The 10,940-nt window shown below is 47.5% G+C and overlaps 1 long non-coding RNA gene across 1 annotated transcript in view; it reads left to right on the top strand.

The window, feature by feature from the left end:
• Positions 1-11: 11 nt before the first annotated feature.
• LOC101176252 overlaps positions 12-10,940 on the top strand; it is a 258,816-nt gene continuing 247,887 nt past the window's right edge. Inside the window, exon 1 of the long non-coding RNA XR_001115282.2 lies at positions 12-89. This is a non-coding gene — a long non-coding RNA (uncharacterized LOC101176252). The remainder of the gene's footprint in view (positions 90-10,940) is intronic.

The following is a 10,940-nucleotide window of genomic DNA, read 5'->3' as shown; positions in this document are numbered from 1 at the left end:
TTTTTTTTTTTAATGAATGGAGGGCGGCGGCGACTGCTGCAGCTGGGCCAGCTGCGCGGGCTGCACCCCCTCCCAGCCTGCGAGAGGAGGTAAAGGCCACCTTCACGCCACTGCGGGCCTGGGCAGGAACCCTCAGTGTCGCTGGGGGGCGGGGGGCGCTGCGGCCTCCGGATCCCGGGTTAAGAGCAGGGTGGGGGAGGACACACCTAGATCTGGGGATCTCTGCCCCCCGCAGGCAGTCAAAAAGGGGGGGGGCGGGAGGACCCCTACTGGGGGCCTTCTCTTGCTCTAGACCAGAGACGCCAGGCGGGAGGGATCTTGAAGCTGCGTTTACCAAAAATTAAGAAAATGTCCATCATTCATATCAAAGGGTGGGGTGAGGATTGGTGAGTGAATCTGGTTCTTTTTCCTGAGGCTGAATCTCTCGTGAATGCTGGTCGCCCCTCCCCCTATTTCTTGGGTGTAGACAGTGACTGGGCCCAGGCCTCTTCCGGCTCCAGTACCCCCCGGGGCGATTCTGGCAACTCAGCCAGAGGAAGCCTGGCCGTAGCCTCCCAGCGTTCCCCCCGCCCCCAGCCACCGTGCAATGTCCGCAGTGCCCGGGCGTCTGCCCCCTCTCTGCCGCCCTAGCTAGGTGTCCTCTCTCTGTCCCAGTCGGTTTCCCAGCCCTCACAGGACGCTGGCCTGAGGAGCCTCGGTCCACCGAAGGCCCGCAGCCCTTTGCTGTTGTAGGCGCCTTTCCCCAATATCCCCCACCTCTCACCAGCCTCCCCTCCGGGGAAGTGGGAGCGGCCGAGAACTGGCCAGGTGGATGGGTGGAGCCGGCTGCGCCGAGGATGCTGCCGGGGTGGCCTCAGGATTAAATAACAACGGGGCTCTTCAGCCGCAGAGGAAATGGAAATGGCTGGGGATCCTTTCTTTGCTGTTAATGATGGTGGCGTTGGGGGGCGGGGGTGAGGATCAGCTCAAGCCGGTGAAAAGAAAAGCCCCCGCCATTAGGCCTGACTCCAGGAAGGCGGGGAGCCCTCGCGGCAGGCCCTGCTCCTCCCTGGAACGGAGGAGCCTGTAGCCTCCGGGAAGTCCGGGGCGGGGGGGTGGCTTTGATGCGTGGATAAGAGCAGAGTCTGGGCCAGGGCTTGGCCCTGAGTCCCTTGTAAGGTCTGTCTTGCCGCTGTTCTGGCCTCACAGGGAGATTGTGTGGCAGTCTTTTTCTTCGTACGCCACTATAGGATTGTGCTTGGCTGTTGTCAGAGGAACCAATGAAAGGCTCCCAGCCCAGGGCTGAGGTCTGGCCTAGGGCTGGGGCTGAGACTCGAGACAGGCAGCCCAAGGTCACCGAGTCCTAGTCTAAAACGCCTTCTCACCATTCGGCCCACCTCTCCGTGTACTTACCCAGCTCCTGAGGGCAGAGCAGATTCTCCCCTAGGGAACCTCAGCCTTCCTTTCAGGGGTGAGACCTTTCTCTGAGACCAAGAGAACTCTTCGCCAGAACAATGGGTACAGCTGTCCAGGACTTCTTTTAAGGGTGTTGAAGTTCAGTGTCGCCCTCTCTGTTTGTCAGCTGTAGAAACTGAGGCCAAGGGTCCTGCAACCGGGTATGTGGAAGAGCTAGTAAATTGTAGCACTGATTTTCTAGGTCTTTGCAACCTGGCTTTACTTTGCTACCAACCCTTCTCAGCATCACAGACCTAAAAACCTGTTTTTCGCATGTCATTTAAGCATTTTAAACAATGAAAGTTGAAGCGGTAATTTTCCAGCTGGTGCTCACCCATGGCCCTTGCTGAAACAATTAGAAGGATGGGAATAAATAAATCTTAAATCTATGGCAGAAAAGGAGGATTGGAGGAGCCGCGGGGAAGGGGGGTCGCTGTCCTGTTTTCTTTATTAGAGAAACTCAGGAGACAGGATTGCATTTCATAGGCTTTCTCAGCTTCCCTGAAAGAGAATGTGAGGAGACCCCAGCCTGTGGTGGGGAGAAGGAGGAGCTCCCAGTCTTGAGCTGGGAGGGGCCTCTGATGCTTAAGTACAGTGAGATTCAGAGCGTCTAGGAGGGCTCTGGAGGTCATATTCTGGTTGTGCTTGGAACCTAAGCTGAGGAATGGTTTGGAGCAGCAGTTATGAAAATTTCATTCATTCATTCATTCACTCATTCATTGATCGATTCTGTAGTGGGGCCTGCCCTGACTCCGTGGTGAGGGACAGACAGCCCTCCCTGCCCTTGTGAAGCTCACAGTCTTTGAAAATACAGACAGACTGCAACATGAGGTTATAAGTGCTAGGAGGGAAATGAGCTTTCTCTGGGGTGTGTTGCTTGCCAGGGAGGTGGGGAATGGTGGAAGGAGCTGATTCTGATTTGGTCATCAGGGAGTGTCTCTGAGGGTGGCTTCTAGTTGTGAGTTGAGACCTGAAGACTGAGAAGTGAATCTGAGGGAGGACTGGAGAAACATCTCAGGCAGAGGGAGCACGGTTGGAGGCCGTGTGTGGGAAAAGCCTGGCATATTGGAGGCACTGACAGAAGGCCTCTGTGGCCACAGCTTTATGAGCAAGTTTGAAGTGAGCCTGGTGAGGAATTCAGATATCATCCTATTAAGGATTTTAAGCAAGGTCTGACACATTCTGATTTGTGTTTTAAACCTCTCCAGCTGCCCTGGGGCCACAGTTTAGGGGGTGAGGGGACAGAACGAAAGGTGGTTGGGGAATGCAGAGCATTTGCTCCATTGCAGAGTGAAGATATCATGTTCCTTCTTTAGGACTGGGTGGCCGGTAGGCCTGTGCTGGATTTGTTTTTCTACTTCATCGGACTCTGTTCATTCCAAAGCTACTCGATGTCTTCCCCAGGTATAACTTTTCTGCTAGAGGCACATCCTAACAACCTTGCATTCCTGCCAGGGCTAATGACAACCTTTTACCCTGATTCCGATAAAAACAGCCTCACTCCCACCAGATTGTGGCCAGGGGAGTAGAGTAGGTTCTGTTTTGAGCTTTGTTCTTTTATTAATCTCCTAGCCTTGCTAGGACCTGGAAGATGAGTTAGTGGGATTCAGGAGAGGCAGGAATTCCAATTCAATGACAGTCACTTCTGGAGCACTTACTGTATGCCAGTTGTATGTGCAGCATGTTTTCATATGTAAAATTGTTTCAAAAAGCTGGGTCTTTGGCTGGGCGCGGTGGCTCACGCCTGTAATCCCAGCACTTTGGGAGGCTGAGGCAGGTGGATCACGAGGTCAGGAGTTCACGACCAGCCTGGCCAAGATGATGAAACCCCGTCTCTACTAAAAATACAAAAAAATTAGCCGGGTGTGGTGGCATGCGCCTGTAATCCCAGCTACTCCGGAGGCTGAGACGGAGAATTGCTTAAACCTGGAGGGGCGGAGCTTGCAGCGAGCCGAGATCGTGCCACTGCACTCCAGCCTGGGTGACAGAGCGAGACTCCATCTCAAAAAAAAAAAAAAAAAAAGCTGGGTCTTGATTGTGTCACCCCTCTTTTGCAGACCAGAAGTGCAAGGCTCCATTTTAAAATTTGATTTATTCCACAAAAAAATTGTTATTTGTTTGTGCTATTTTTGTGACACACTTCTTGTGTTTCAGGCATAGTGCCAGCTGTTAAGTTATAGTGAGAAAAGGGACAGACACAATTTTTGCCCTTATAGGGCTTATAGTCAGTGGTGATGCCACAGGGAGGGCATGGAGAGGTGAGGATGGCATGTGTTTTCTTCCTACATTCTCCATCAGAACTCCCATTCATTTCTGTGTTCAGTTGACATTTCTCAACCTTAGCAAGTATTAAGCAATGGAAGCAAAGGCCCGCCTACCCAAACAGGTTATTTCCTTCCACCTATGTAGAAATTCTGGACTGCTACCATTTATAGTCAAGTTCGGGAGATAGACATTAAACAAATAGTTGATCAAAGAATCACTTAATTACAGTTAACATCAGCAGTGCATACAAAGTACAGAGAGCAAAGGAGGGGGGCACAGCCTGAGGCCCTCAAGAATGTTCCCCAGAGCTCAGATCTGCAGAATTCAGACTCAGCCAGGCTGAGCTCAGTGGTAGAAGGCCCAGAACCAGGAAAGAGCCTTGGGGACCCTAGTCCTTTGAGGAAGAGACGATGTATCTGAACAAGAGGTTAGAACTCTGGCCTGGCACGACCTCCTAAGCTTTCTGGTTCAGCGTTTCAGCTGTTTCAGCTGTGGGCTGGACAGCTTGAAAGACAGATAGACAGACACTGCCTACAGATTGCTAGGGTTAAATCTTGCCCTTACATGCTCCATAGTCTCAGACAAGTTATTCAAACTTTATGTGCCTCAGTTTCCCCCTCTATAAAATGAAAACTGATCGTAGTACTTACCACAAAGGGTTGAGTGGCGCTTAAATGGGGTATTGAACACAAGGCACTTAGAACAGTGCCCAAGCCAGGCTCGCCTGTAATCCCAGTGCTTTGGGAGGCAGGAGGATCACCTGAGCCAAGGAGTTCAAGACCAGCCTGGGCAGCATAAAGAGACCCTCCATTTCTACAGAAAGAAAAAAAAAAAAAAGCTGGGCGTAGTGGTACACGTCTGTGGTCCCAGCTACTTAGAAGGCTAAGGTGGGAGGATAGCTTGAGCCAGGGAGGTTGGGGCTGCAGTAAGCCGTGATTGAGCTAATACATATTAGATGATTATTCAACATATGCAACTGTTTTGATGCAAAGAATTAGAATTTCAACAGAAGCTCATTTATCTGGGTGCATCAAGAACTCAGAAAAACAATCTAAAAATTTTTTAAAGTCTTTATTAATAAAAAGTTAATTATACTGCAGTTGTCATCAATGTTTTAACTATAACAGTTTTTGCAGGACAAAAACATTTTGAGGCCGGGCATGATGGCTCACGCCTGTAACCCCAACATTCTGGGAGGATGAGGCTAGCAGATTGCCTGAGTCCAGGAGTTCAAGAACAGCCTGGGCAACATGGTGAACCCCTGTCTCTACTAAAAATACAAAAAATTAGTCAGGCATGGTGGCGCGTGCCTGTAGTCCCAGCTACTTGGGAAGTGGAGGTGGGAGAATCACCTGAGCTCAGGAAGTCGAGGCTGCAGTGAGCCATAATGGCACCACTGCACTCCAGCCTGGGTGACAGAGTGAAATCCTGTCTCAAAAAAAAAAAAAAGTGTTTTCAATTGTGTGGTTGGCTACCTTAAATGGTTGACCAAAGGGTTGATTTTAACCAAGATCAACCCTTGTTTGAAGAGTTTCAGTGGTAGCAGGTAGTGTGATATAATGCTGAATGTGTATGTTGTTGGTTCTCTTGAATCTGTATAAGTGGGGGACATGTTAAGCACTTGGTGACTTGGCATAATTCTTAATCTCTTCAAGCCTTGACTGTAGGAAGGGAATATACATAGCATCTACTTAGAGGGTTGCTGTAAGCACTAAATGGCATGATGCTTTTCAAGTAACTTAGCTCAGAGCCAGGTGCATAGCTATTTTTGTGGTCTTCTAGTTGTTTTGTGTAACAGGGAGATTTTAAAGATTTTAACTTGGCTATGGTAACACAGGTCACTAGTTTCCTTTTCCCTGCCCTTCTTCCAAGACCCCTGGTTTTCACTCATGAATTTCTATGGCACAGTTCAAATTTGCATTTGTTGAAATTCACATTTAAATGCAAGCACACTGTCCATTTCAGATGTGAGAGCTAAATCCAGAACAGCCATTGTGAGCAGTGAATATGAAGAATAAAAAAAACCAAAAAACAGAACCACAACCTACCAGTGGCCAGGAGTAACCCCCTTAGTCCTTGCTTGCAAATCACAGAAATTCCCTGGTAACCTTGAACACTCAGATGTGACAGTGGTTGGCAAACTCTGGCTTTGGGAATTCCATAAACGGACTTGGCCCAGGGTACTGCCACTTAGTTTGTTTAGAGATCTTAGGCAAGTTACTGATCACTTAGAGCCTCAATTTTATTTATATAATGGGCATGATGATTCCAACTCCACAGGGTGGTTCAGTAAACATCTCATAAGTGTCTGTGTCCTTTGTATAAAAGAATGGGACCCTCAGGAGAAGCACAGGGATAAGGAACGCCCATCTGGACTCATCTGGATCAGCGACTTTCTGGAGGCCTGATCTTGGCTTTCACACTGCATGGGAGGGTTGGGGGCTGGGCCTGTCTTTCTGACTTGACATTTGTGCTTTGGGCCACCTTTACTACTCTGGCCTCCATTCATGCCACTTCATTTGGTCATTTATTCATTCAACCAATATTTAAGCCCCTTCTAGATACCAGGCACCATGCTAGACCCCAAGGACACAACAATGAATGAGTTAGAGGAATCCCTTGCTCTCAAATAGCTTAGTCTAATGAGGGGAGCATATAAAATTTAAACATCCACTGGGCGTGGTGGCTCACGCTTGTAATCCCAGCACTTTGGGAGGCCAAGGTGGGCAGATCACCTGAGGTCGGGAGTTTGAGACCAGCCTGACCATCCCTTGAGACACGACTCATGGGATGAATCTCAGTTTGTGTAGTGATTAAGCGCACAAGTCTTGGAGTCAGCTAGGCCTGGGTTAGATTCTCACTCATCTCCTCTACCTATCTACTACCTCTGTGACTTCAGGCAAGTCACCTAATGTCACTAAGCTTCAGGTCCTTTATCTATCAAATAGTGTAAATACGGGAGCGCTCATCTCATTGGGTCTTCCACCCATTCCTTTATTTGAGAAATGTTTATGGAATGCCTACTGGGCTCTGTTTCGGGCACTGAGAATTCAGAAGTGAACAAGACAGATAAGGCTTTGCTCTCATGGAATGTGCATTCTAGTTAGGGGAGAGGGATGCTAGTTAGACAAATAATTACGATCATTTCAGATAGGGATACATGCTCTGGAGGCATCAGGGGGCTGTGGTCAAGCAATGAGATGAGAGTGGTAGGGAAATCAGGAAGGTGATGCCTGAGCTGAGACTCAAATGAAGGAACAGTGCTTTACACAGAAGGGCTAGCTGGTGCAAGGGCCTGAGGCAGAAACAAGTGTGGTGCATGTAAGGAGCAGAAGGAAGGTTGATTTTGTTGGAGCTAACTAGCCAAGGGAGAGGGCTGTTTGAGAAAGGCAGTAGAAATAGGCAGAGCCAGGTCATAGGGCCTGGAAGGCCGTGGTTAATAGTTTGCATTTTAAGATCGATGAAAAATCACTGAATGGTTTTCGGCAGGGGACCGATATGAGCTGATTTCCACAAAGATTTAAGAGATTTTATATATATATATAAAATCAATAACTTAGCACAGAGCCTGGCACAGAGTGACGTTCAGTATATGTTAGTTGCTGCTACTGTTATTATTGTTTTTTGTTGTTGTTGTTGTTGTTGTTTTTTAGACTGAGTCTTGCTCTGTCACCCAGGCTGGAGTGCAGTCACTACAACACCTCTGCCTCCCTGGTTCAAGCAATTCTTCCACCTCAGCCTCCCGAATATGTGGGACTACAGGCGCGTGCCACCACACACGCCCAGCTAATTTTTTGTATTTTTAGTAGAGACGGGGTTTCACCGTGTTAGCCAGGATGGTCTCGATCTCCTGACCTTGTGATCTGCCCGCCTCGGCCTCCCAAAGTGCTGGGATTACAGGTGTGAGCCACCGTGCCTGGCCTACTGTTATATTGTTATTATCGATGCCCTTGAAGAGCCTAAAAATCTTCATCTTCTTTAAGGATAGGAAGCCAAGGCATAGTCATTACCATCCACGTGTAAAGTCAATCAAATCAGAGAACAGGATGCAGATTTTGTTAATCAAAGGAAATGCTTTTGGTCCTTTTCCCAAGTGTGAATTTTAAAGCAGAGTGTTTTCTCTATGGTTAGCAATCATCTGGAACCAACTAAACTCCTTCAGCCCCACTTTGCCAAAATGCTTGGAACTCAGTCACTTAGGTGCCATTGCCTATGGCCCCAGCCACCATTTAGGACCCTTGGAAAGGCTCCTGATTGATTGTTCAATCCAGCTGCCTTTGCTCTGGGTCTGACGGGCCCAGATGGGCAGAGTCTCCCTGTCCTCCACCTTGAGTGCCCACCAGGTTTGCTGGGATGCCTGGCCAATCAGCCATCGCTGACTTGGAGGTTCTCCCACCATGTTCATGTCATTAAAAGCCCAGGGGCTGTTTTGATGTTTCAGAGAGGCCCTTGAAGGAAGCTGCCCTTAATTCTCTCTGACCCAGAGAAATGGAAAGTGAGTAATATGTGAATGGGCTGGGCACAGTGGCTCACACCTGCAATCCCAGAACTTTGTGAAGCCTAGGTGGGAAGATCGCTTAAGCCTAGGGGTTCAAAACCAGCCTGGACAACATAGCAAGACCTTGTTTCTACAAAATAAATGTAAATTTAAAAAATATATATGTGAATGAATGAATGCAAGCAGTGTAATGAAACTGGGATAAGTTTCTTGGGGTATATAGTATTTGTTTCTGGACAAAGTGCTTTACACCTGGTGAGGATTTTTCATTCCTTCATTCATCAGTATTTACTGAGCTTCTGCTAGGTGCCAGCCACTGTATAGCAGTGAGCAAAAAGGGTGCCATTCTCACCCTCATGGAGCTTCCAATCTAGTGGGATGTACATGCATCAAATAATTGCACAAATATGGTCAGGTGTGGTGGTTCACACCTCTAACCCTGGCACTTTGGGACCAGCCTGGGCAACATAGCAAGACCCTATCTCTACAAAAAATTAAAAAATTAGCCAGGTGTGGTGGTGTGCGCCTGTAGTCCCACCTACTTGGGAGGCTGAAGCAGGAGGATCCCTTGAGCCCAGAAGTTCATGGCTGCAGGGAACCGTGATTGTACTACTACACTCCAGCCTAGGTGACAGAGCAAGACCTTGTCTCTAAAAAAAAGAAAAATTAATTGCATAAATATAAGTAGAAAATGACAACAGCAATAAGTCTTCTGCAGGAGAGGCAGTAATGTTCTAAAGGTATATAATGAAGACAGAGTTTGGAAAACTTTCTCTAGTAAGCGACATTTCAGCTCAGAGCTAAAAGATGAGTGGTGTTAGGCGGGGTTTGGAAGGTGGAGTGAGAAATATTCCAGGCAGAAGACAGCATATGCAAAGGTCTTGAGGCTGGAGGGATCACGGTGAATCCAAGGAAATGCAAAAAGACCAGTGTGACTACAGGGCTGAAAATGAGGTGGACCCTGGTCCCAGGAAGAGCTAGAAATATGGGGGACAGGGCCCATGCTGAGGACAGATCATAAAAGGCTTTGGAGGCTCTCTCAAGGATCTGCACTTTTATGCTCCTTGAGGACAATGGGATACTATTAAAGGACTTGAAGCCGTGGATATGTGTGTAAGTATTTGTGTTAGGGGGTGACAAGATCTAATTTGCATTTTGAAAAGCTCATTCTGGCCACAGAGTGAAGAATGGCTTGCAAGGACCACAATGGGTTCTGGTAACTGCCCATCCCCACGCTGCCCCTTCAGTTCTAGGAGTGATAGTGGAACCCTGTTGTTCCTGGTTCCAGGGTGCTGCACCATCCCTGTAGTTTCCCTACACTCTGCAAAGTATGTCTATTATGTTTGCAAACAGTTTCTTTATCAAATGACCTCTCCTCAAATGACCAAATTTGTTCTGCTTGACTTTATGGAGAAATTATATAGGCTGGAAAAAAGCAGGAGGAAAGTTTAGCACTCATTTACCCTAACTCCTTTGTTTTGCTTGTGATACACATGTATTACTGGATTTTGTTTCCTAGCAAATTGGACAAGCTTTGTCTTTTCACTATTTTCACTACAGTGGATAAGCTTCTTGGGGTATATAGTGGAGTACATTTCAGATTGCTTGCATTAATATGAGTATTGAAAATTATTAAATTAGTCAGATTTCCTTCTATCTTATTTTCTTCTCTTTGTCCTGGTTTTATTTTTGTGTTTCTTTCTACTTTCCTGTCTTCTTATGGATTGGGCTTTTTTTTTTTAATCATCTCTTTTTTTCCCATTGATTGCCTAGGAAGTTATAGTCTCTCCATCTCTTCTTTTAGTGGATCCTCTAGAGATTTAAAAAGTTAATCACAGGCCGGGCGTGGTGGTGGCTCACACCTGTAATCCTAGCACTTTAAGAGGCCGAGGTGGGTAGATCACTTGAGGTCAGGAGTTCGAGACCAGTCTGGCCAACCTGGTGAAACCCTGTCTCTACTAAAAATACAAAAATTAGCCGGGCGTGGTGGCAGGCACCTGTAGTCCCAGCTACTCAGAAGGCTGAGACAGGAAAATCACTTGAACCTGGGAGGTGGAGGTTGTAGTGAGCCCAGATCATGCCACTGCCCTTCAGCCTGGGTGACAGAGTAAGACCCCGTCTGGAAAAAAAACAAAAGTTAATCACAGTTTCTATCCTCCTAAAGAATACAAGAACCTGGCCAGGTGTGGTGGCTCATGCCTGTAATCCCAGCACTTTGGGAGGCCGAGGGAAGATCACCTGAAGTCAGGAGTTCAAGACCAGCCTGGCCAACATGCTGAAACCCTGTCTGTACTAAAAATACAAAAATTAGCTGGGTGTGGTGGCGCGTGCCTGTAATCCCAGCTACTTGGGAAGCTGAGGCAGGAGAATGGCTTGAGCCCAGGAGGTGGAGGTTCCAGTGAGCTGAGATGGCACCACTGCACTCCAGCCTGAGTGACACAGCGAGACTCCATCCCCCCCCAAAAAACGAAACAAAACAAGACAAATAAAACCTGAATACAAGGATCTTAAATTGCATTAACTTCAATCTCTGCCCTCTCCCTTTACCTCAACACATATACACGTTTATATTCTGTAGTCCGGTGTTTTCATTCTTTTTTTTCTTCCCTTAGGCCAGATTAGACAGTATTATTGTTTCTTTATACAGTCAAATGGTGCTCACATTAACCCACAGAACTACCAATCTCTTTTTTCACTGTTCATTGTTATAAGAGCATATGTCTAAGATTGACTTCCTTCTGCC

This window comes from Nomascus leucogenys, chromosome 2 (assembly GCF_006542625.1).
Source record: "Nomascus leucogenys isolate Asia chromosome 2, Asia_NLE_v1, whole genome shotgun sequence".
NCBI lineage: Eukaryota > Metazoa > Chordata > Mammalia > Primates > Hylobatidae > Nomascus > Nomascus leucogenys.
Note: the sequence above shows the minus strand (reverse complement) of the source record. Positions and strands in the feature narration are given on the sequence as shown.